Here is an 8746-nt window from a genome sequence, read left to right on the forward strand (position 1 = left end):
AAGGAAGCTGTAGACCGCGATGAGGTCTCCCCTCAGCCTCCTCTTCTCCAGGCTGAACAGGCCCAGTGACCTCAGCCACTCCTCATACGTCTTGCCCTCTAGGCCCTTCACCAACTTTGCAGCCCAGTATCTTACTGACCTGAAGAAAGAGGCTTTAATCTACCCTGGTTTGTTTACTAAAAAAGGAGCATGAAAGAGACCCATGTCCTTGCCTCTGAAGAGGAGGTGAAGGAACAGCTAGGGCAAGGAACACAAAAATCAGTTGTGCCAGACTACTGTGTGGTTGTATCTAAGCTTGGAGACGGAAACCCTCTTCAAACTTCCAGATCTAGAGGAACACTTTGGCTGCAGCCTAAAATCCACGTGTACATAAGCTCCCGCAATGCAGCCAGTCTTCTTCCCATGACCTGCCAGGAAACAGCAATGTAGGCATGTAACCAAATTAAAGCCCAAACCTTCAGCCCGGTCCTTGACCTGAATAGTGAGGGAGGATCCAGATCTAGCCATTTGTACGTGAGAGTTTATATGCAGCCAAAGTAAATAGTGTAGTCAGAGGTCACGGGACTAGATTGTGAAAAGTCCTGCATAAAGAAGAAAACTCAGAAAAGCAAATTTAAAAAACATAAATGTCAAGAAAAGTAATTCTGATTGCTATATTCTTTATCTGTCGTGACTAGACAGATGAAAATCTATGATAGCACTTTTTCCTTTAAGGTCATTTTCTTTTTTCTTTTATTTATTTCTTGGGTTTTATTTATTATTTTTTTAACAGGCTCCGTACTAATTTTCCTCACAGAATGAGTAACAGAAATATGACCCTTATGCAGCTTTTGTAGTTAATTCATTAGGTCAACTCTAACCACTAAGCCTCTTGTCAGGTTATTTCTATTAGTGATAAGGTGCAATTGACCTTAAAAGTCTGAAGCCAGGTAGATGAGCCTATTCCACAAGGTCTCTTGGCTCCACCCTTGTTAGGTGAGATCTGCCAGGTGTGGATCATTTGACCTTTGCTATATAGGAAGCATGAGGAGCTGTGGGGGAATTGTCTCCCCAGGGGAGTTTGAGGTTCAGGTTATCTAGGGTGCTTGTCTACTGTGGTGAAATGAACACAGTGTTTCTCAGTAAGCTGTTTTTTCTTCATGTTTTCTACTGTCTCTGTGAAATAGTTTTAGAGACTCTACGAGCTAGTTGTGTTGGTGGTGCCTTCTCAGTACAGTAAAACCCTGGTGGTACAACTTCACCATGAAGTAGTTTGGAAATGACTCAAGTTCAGAAGCTGGCAGGTGAGTGTTTCTGGGTTCTACAGTTGTTTAACGTTGAGGAGTTTGAGTACTTCCTTCACCTTGTCTGTTTTCAGTGAAATTACTTATGTGGATTCTAAGCTCCCTTCCCAGCCCTTAGAAAAAGAATAAAATAAATAAAAAACAACCTCAGAAGCTCAAGTGCTTACAGGTAAGCCTGACTTTGAAGAATGTTCTTCAGTATTTGTTAAGACTGAGCAACAGGCAGTGTGGAAAGGGTGCCTTAACGTGAATTCAAGTTTTGCCTTGTGGGAAGTAGGAACAGATTTGGGTGGATACTGGTGGCATTATCATTACTTTTGCTAAGTGGCAATTGTGTGAATGTGCTGTTCATAAAAGAAATGCTGCTTTCACAATACACAAGTCAAAAGCCTTTCTATTACTAGAAGCTATAGTTTCAAGGAGGTAACTTTAAAGAAAGAAATTATTGTTGGCCATCTCCCCCTGACTCCTCCAAAGACTGGCTCCCTGAAGGAAAAAGTGTGATGGGTGTAATTGTTAATGGTTTCGGAGGTAGGGTCAGGGGAAGATGTCTTCCCACTTGTTCACTTTCCCTTCCTTCTCCTCCAGGAGTGTTCTGGTAGCTTTCCAAAACTTTGACTCTCCTTGAGATGTTCAGACCAGCATGTTCTTAGCGGTATGTCTCCTGAATGCACTTCAGGTTTTGTCTAAGGTTAAAAAAATACTTAAGAGTGTCATCCAGAGATCTGTCCTGAGGCAGGATAGTTATGTGTGGCAGGGAGAGTGGGAGGATATGGGCAGGCATCTAGAGCAGGGGGGGGCACATCCAGTGGAAAGACCATGAGGAACCCACAGTGGATGGATTGGCTGAACAACCCTGGCAGTACAGAGAAAGTCTCTCCTCTTCCCTACAGGAAGTATGCTATACGGCTAGTGCAAGGAACACAAAAATCAGTTGTGCCAGACTACTGTGTGGTTGTATCTGAGCTTGGAGACAGCAACCATCTTCAAACTTCCAGATCTAGAGGAACACTTTGGCTGCAGCCTAAAAGCCACATGGACAAAAGCTCCCGCAATGCAGCCGGTCTTCTCCCCATGACCTGTCAGGAAACAGCAATGTAGGCATGTAACCAAATTAAAGCCCAAACCTTCAGCCCAGTCCTTGACCTGAATAGTGAGGGAGGATCCGGATCCTGCCATTTATACATGATAGTTTATATGCAGCCGAAGTAAATAGTGTAGTCAGAGGTCACAGAGCTAGATTTTGAAAAGTCCTGCATAAAACCTGTCAACTGTGCTCGTTCACCTAACTCCCTTGGAAATTAATGCACAAATACCATGGAGAACCTAGAGAGAGGTGCTCATCTTCATCTTCAAACACCACAAACCACAAAGCTGTAAGATTTCTGAATCTGTGTTGAGGCCTATGGTAGCATGCAGCAGGGGAAATTGTTTGAGAGTGCTAATATACTGCAGACAGGTGTGGATCAGGAAAAGTAGTGCCAACAGTCATTAACATAAAACAGTGACAAAAAGATTTAAGCAGATTTCAGAAAGGAAGGAGAAAAAAAAATTGAATTTCTAAACTTAGAGGAAGTAGAACTGTTCGCTATGAAAACTGCTAAGTGTACCAGAAGAGTAAGTTCCCTTTCTGCAGGTACAGAATAAACACTGCTACATTCATTTCGCGAGGGAAGCACTAGGAGGTCAGAACTTGATATTCCTATCTATTGATCTAAGTTTAGCTTTCAGCAGTCCTTGTCTCCTATACACTTCCTTCTTCATCTCCAGATTTAATGTATTTTCCTGACAATAAAAAAAAATTGTCTCCTCCTCAGAGATCTCAAAAGCTGCATGGATGTGGCGCTGGGCACCCTGCTCTGGGTGTCCCTGCTTGGGCTTGGTGGGACCAGATGGGCCCTGCCAGCCTCAGACATTCAGTGGCTCTGTGATCTGTGACTAGCAGAGATGCTTGTAAATGTCAGCTCTGCTACAAGCAGAGTAGTTGGTGAGTGTTGTGGCACCACCCAGCTGCTCGCTCACTCTCCCCAGGTGGGATGGGGAAGAGAATCAGAGAAGTAAAAGTGCAAGGGTGTGAGGACTCATGGGATGAGACAAAGACAGTTTACCAGACAAAACATAAGGCGCAAGCAAAGCAAGGAATCCCTTCGCCCCGTCCCACCGGCAGGCAGGCGCCAGCCACCCCCAGGACAGCAGGGCTCACCACGTAGCGGTGCCTTGGGAAGACAAACGCCACCGCTCCCAGCGCCCCCTGCCTCCTTCTTTCCCCCAGCTGCCATTGCTGAGCATCCCCGTGGTGTGGGATGTCCCTTTGGTCATTTGGGGCCAGCTGTCCTGGCTGTGTCCCCTCCAGCTCCTGGGGCACCCCCAGCCCCTCGCTGGCAGGGCAGCACGAGGAGCTGGGGAGTCCTTGGCTCTGGGGGAGCGCTGCCCTGCAACGACTGAAACAGCGGTGTGCTGGCACCGCTATTTTCACCACAAATCCCAAACACAACAGCATAGGGGCCACTGTGAAGAAAATTAGCTCTATCCTAGCCAAAACAATGACAGTGTTGGAACATACTATTAGAAAATATATACCATAAAGTAAAATATAGCCTTTCCAAATGATAATGAGTTGGCTACTTCTTGATAGCTGATATAAATTAAAGGCAACCATGATTCTACCTGTGAATGACTGGGAAAGGGAGAAGACTGCTTCCTCCACAAGCAAATATCTGAAATGAGCTTGTGAAGAGAGCTCCCAAATGTACAGTAACTGCAAGAAGGCAAGAACAGCTAAGGCCAGTCTGAAGAAAATGCATCGCAGAGAGAGAAGAGCCTAGAAAAAGGGGACTGCTTCCATTTTGTTGTCTACAACAGTTTCTTTTTACTGACATCTGTTTTCCATCTACTTTTTGTTGCTCCAGGCAAGGGTTGTATGTGAAGATACTCAGACTCTGCTACCCAGGCTGCCCTGTTGGCAGCTGTCTGGGATGTTTCAGGAGTGAAAGAAAGCAATGTGTTGTTGGACAACAGCTTTTGTGCCAAAGCTGAAGTGCTTCTGCTAAGAGTGGGTATCAGTGAGACGAGTTTTATCCTTAGCTATTTACCAAGCGGCCAAACGCAGTCATCGGGAGGCACTGAGAGAGGTTCAGGGTGCTCTGAGCCAGTAGTAGTGGGAACAAACAAGTAGGGACCACAGAGCCTGACCCCAGGGAAGTGGGGTAACAGGCGGACACAGGATGCTCCCTGCTGCCCAAGAAGCCCGTCCTCCTGTGCATGGTGCCTCCTGTGCTGCTGACTGAGCTTTCGTATGGTTCTGGTTATTCCTCAGTCTTGCCAGACCTTGGTAAGCTGATTTACTCACATCCTGAACCCATCCACGTTCTGACATTTGAGGAATCCTGGTCTATAATTACCTAATGGACTGTGGCGATGCAAATATTCCTGAGAGATGCGGTCTGAGAAAACAGCGCTGTGTCTTTACTAAAGTAACAAAGAGGAGCATGGTCATTAGAGTCAAGTAAATGTGGTGCTGCGGCCCATCCATTAAATTCCCTTGCCTGGGATACCAACAGGCATTCTTGTTATTTAGAGCCAAAGAGAAAGTCCTGGAGGACTCCTGATTTCACATGCAAAGCCACGTGAGGCATTGCGATGACAAACAGACCACGCAAGGAGTGGGCAGGTCCCCTGTGAAAGAAGTCATTAGCCAAGGGCTAAATTCTTTTGGCCACGCTCATGCTACTGCATCATCAAGAAAAAGTCAGCTACACGAATAAGGGTACTTCTTGTTTTCCCTCCATCCTGTTCCCAGATACAGGTGACGGACTCCATAGCTGAAGACAAACCAATTCTCTAACAGAACTGATTTCACCCACAAACCACAGCTTCTCTGGCTTGGGCTTTCAGTATGTTTTTCCTCACAGATCAGACTGAAGATTTTTTTCTCGAGTTTGTCTTGCCCAATGACATTTCTTGGCTGACGTTTCCCCTTCTCTGGCAGCAGCAGAACTGTACTTAATGCCCGAACACAATGTGATGGCAGATTCAAATTGATGGCAGCTTCAGCCCACCCCACATATGCGCCTTCCCCTGCTGCGGGATTAGTAAATGACAAGCGAAGCAGCTTTTGGACCGCCGTAGTCTTCAGGCCACTGAGGCAAAGGAAATTGTATTTGGGGTTAGTTTGCTTTCGGATTTTAGATTTAAGACACTGTGGCATTAGCTCTGTTGTAAAGGTTTGGCAGATGGCCAGTAACAGAACAACTTCAGCCAACCAGATTTAATGTGTCACTGCACGTGTCAGAGACCTAAAGGTGAATCTGCAGCTGCAAGAAAATCCTATTTTAATCAGATTCATTGTCATCTATGAAAAAATTGTAGCAGCTCTTTTTCTTTGTGAAGTTTTATCCTATTAGCTTCCCGTAGTTTGAGATTTTCCATCTGTAAATACACCATATGTGTACACACACAAGAGTATATATTTGCCTTCAAAAAAGAGACTTATCTCTCAGTATCTGACAAGTGTTAAGTGTTCATAAATGTCTATTTCAGGAAGTTATTTCCTAAAATTTTCTTTCGCATTTTCAATTAGCTCGGTCAAAGTTCCCATTATGTAAAGCCCTGCCTCTGCTGTAGCAGTACTGAACATATTTAAGATTTCTGGTCCGTTTTCAAACTTTCTGCTGATTCTCCTTAATTTCTTTCCTTGTCTGCTGTGTTCAGATTTCCCTGCTTCGAAGACCAGTTTGAACAATTTTCCTTTCAATGTTGTGTTTTGTACATAATCACACACATTGTTCTTCAGTATTTGAGAAAGAACAGAAGTGTAATTTGAAGTTTTAGTTTACTTTATGACTGTCCCAGAGTAAAATGCTAACAAAAAATCAACTCTTCAAAGCATTTCAAGGTCTACTTAAGAGTTTTGCATTTGAGATGTTATTGAATAGTGTTGCTCTTTTTGCTCAAGTGGATCATCAAATTGAAAGACCTTACCAGGACTGTTTCTTCTACTAGAATAGAAATTTTGATGCAAATTAGATATTTCTTTGTGTAATCTTGCTTATTTGCCCAAAACATGCATGAATCCCATTTCTATTTATGCAGAAGAAGCAAACACTGTTAGGAAGTTTCCTTTCACACCCACAACACTGGGTGTGAGACTCCAAGGGCTTGGACCCAAAAAGACCATCATCTTTCAGCCTCTTCTCAAAAGCATAACTATAATTCTCTCTTTCCCTTGCTGATGTTCATAACTTACAGGCAATATTCCATCCCCTTTGTTTTCAACCATTAAAACCTTTCTTAATTTATTTTCCTTAGATCTGGCTATATGCATTTCTCTTCAATTGAAAATAGAGCTGGACTGAGGAAACAATGCTGAGAAGACATCATTTGAGATTAATTTAGCAACTTTATAATCACAAATTGATATAATTCAGACTCTACTCTTGGTCCCCACAGCAGTCTTTTGAGAAATCGTGATGGATAGGTCAGTCTTTTTAATTGTTCCTTACAAAATTAAAGCAAGTATTACAGCACTTCATAAGACAACAGAATAGCTGGAGGACCTCAAAAATTTCATCACAAATATATCAGACCTGAATAATGGAACATGCACAGTCAGTAAGGCTTTGCTGGCATGTGGAGTTCAAAAGAGAAAGTGAACAATGGGGAGAAAAATAAGCAGAAAATTAAAGGAAAAAATAAGCATTCACAATATCTCTTCAGTTAATAAGTTTCCTGATTTGGGGACTTTCAAAAAATTATAGATGCTATAGGAAAAAAATCCTAGTTGTTCCATAAGAATCTTTTTTTTTTTTTTCCTGGCTGTCAAATTAGCTCAGTCTTAGCTACAAAAAATGGCAACGTTCTCATGGTGTGGAAATGATATAAACCAAAATCCGATTTCCAAAGGTTCAAAGGTTCTGAGTACCTTTTTGGGATCACAACAACCTAATGAGCAAGCCCTTTTCTGCTGTATACAGCAACCTGGCTGAAGATGGTAGAGCCGTGCTGAACGAGGTCGGCTCTTCCAAGAACTTCGCTTGTCTTTGGTTCTCACCCTCACCGTGAGACAGATGAACAGCAGCGGGCAGAGCTGCCACAAGGCTGAATGCATCCTGGATAAAATCTCAGCATGGAGACCCCTCCCAGGAACGGGAATAAACACTCTAGTTGGCTTTACTCTATGTGAGGGAGAACAGTGACACCTCTAGGAGGTGTGCAAGTGGGCCGGAAGTGCTGCTCTTCATTACATGGCAACGTCTGTGTGTGTAGGGATGCTGCTCACCACACGCCAGGTCTCAGGATGACACTGGAACTGCTTCTCCATTCCACCCTACACGTCTGTGCTGCAAAACTCCCTTTACTTCCCCAGGGACCTGAGGCAGGCATCTCCTGCGAGCATCTTCTGCAGTGGTCCTTCAGTAAGCGATCCAAAGGTTTTTTTTGAGATGCTGACTTTTAGATTAAAATGATGTTAGGTAAGGCCCAGATGTTACATACTGTATTTATGGCTGTCCCAAATCACCGTCATTTTTACAGGAAGCCTGAGGTTTATTTTAGCAAAAATTTGGAGACCTTCCTTTACGATCAGAGTTAAAGCAGCCATTGTAGATAAGGTTTCAGCCTTTTATCTCATTTGCTTTTAACACTGCCTGGCCAAACATGACAGTTTGGTGACTACAAAAAACATTTTTCCTGGATGAAACTCCAAAGAACCACCCGTAAGTAAGCCTCTTATATCTAATTATATCCACCTCATTTTCTCAAGCATTTCCTGTTTCATGTTTTATTAACACTTCAGTGTGTCCCACAAGCCCTGAGGAATGTAACTTTGAATTTGGCCCAGCTTTGATGGGGAAGTTGGACCAAACTACCTCCAGAGGTCCTTCCAAACTAAATTATCTCATGATTTTAAGACTCTTACCTGCTGAAAAAGCACTCAGTTTCATTTCTATCATTTTTATATCAGCAGTTACCTCACCAGTGTGATTATCCTGTTTCATCTTAACCTTGCACTTGCTTATTGACATAAATTTTAGTTAACAAGGTGAACTTCATAAAAATACCATGCCAGTGTTTTCTTTTCTAATCAGCAAATAAGATCACTATGACTTTCCCACATAATTGGGTCTCTTATGAATATTAATATGCATTCAATAATTAATGCATGTCAAGCAGTCTTCTCAGACTGAAACTTTCCTGTTTTTATTTCTATAACACTTTTATAAAGCACCATGAGAAAAGAAATCTCCAGTTGAACAACAGAGTCAACAGCACAGTTTCCACTACATTTGACAGGTTTGGGATTATATCGTGAACACAAAATGTGGAAGAAAAAGATGTAATTCAGATAGCATCAGAACAGGTCATAGGTAACTTCAGAGTTAAATACTTTCTTGAGCTGTGGCTGGGAAGACCAATGAATTTTTCTATATGCCGAATTTACCAAAAAAGTTAATAATGCATATTTA

General features: G+C 42.9%; 1 long non-coding RNA gene across 1 annotated transcript; it reads left to right on the forward strand.

Annotated features, from left to right (window-relative positions):
* The first annotated feature begins 1064 nt into the window (after window positions 1-1064).
* On the forward strand, window positions 1065-8504 carry LOC310893690. The gene is made up of 3 exons (XR_014579208.1): window positions 1065-1283; window positions 1872-1938; window positions 2177-8504. It is a non-coding gene; the product is annotated as an uncharacterized lncRNA (long non-coding RNA).
* Window positions 8505-8746: the final 242 nt, after the last annotated feature.

This window comes from Anser anser (assembly GCF_964211835.1).
Source record: "Anser anser genome assembly, chromosome: 2".
In the NCBI taxonomy this organism is placed as follows: Eukaryota; Metazoa; Chordata; class Aves; order Anseriformes; family Anatidae; genus Anser; species Anser anser.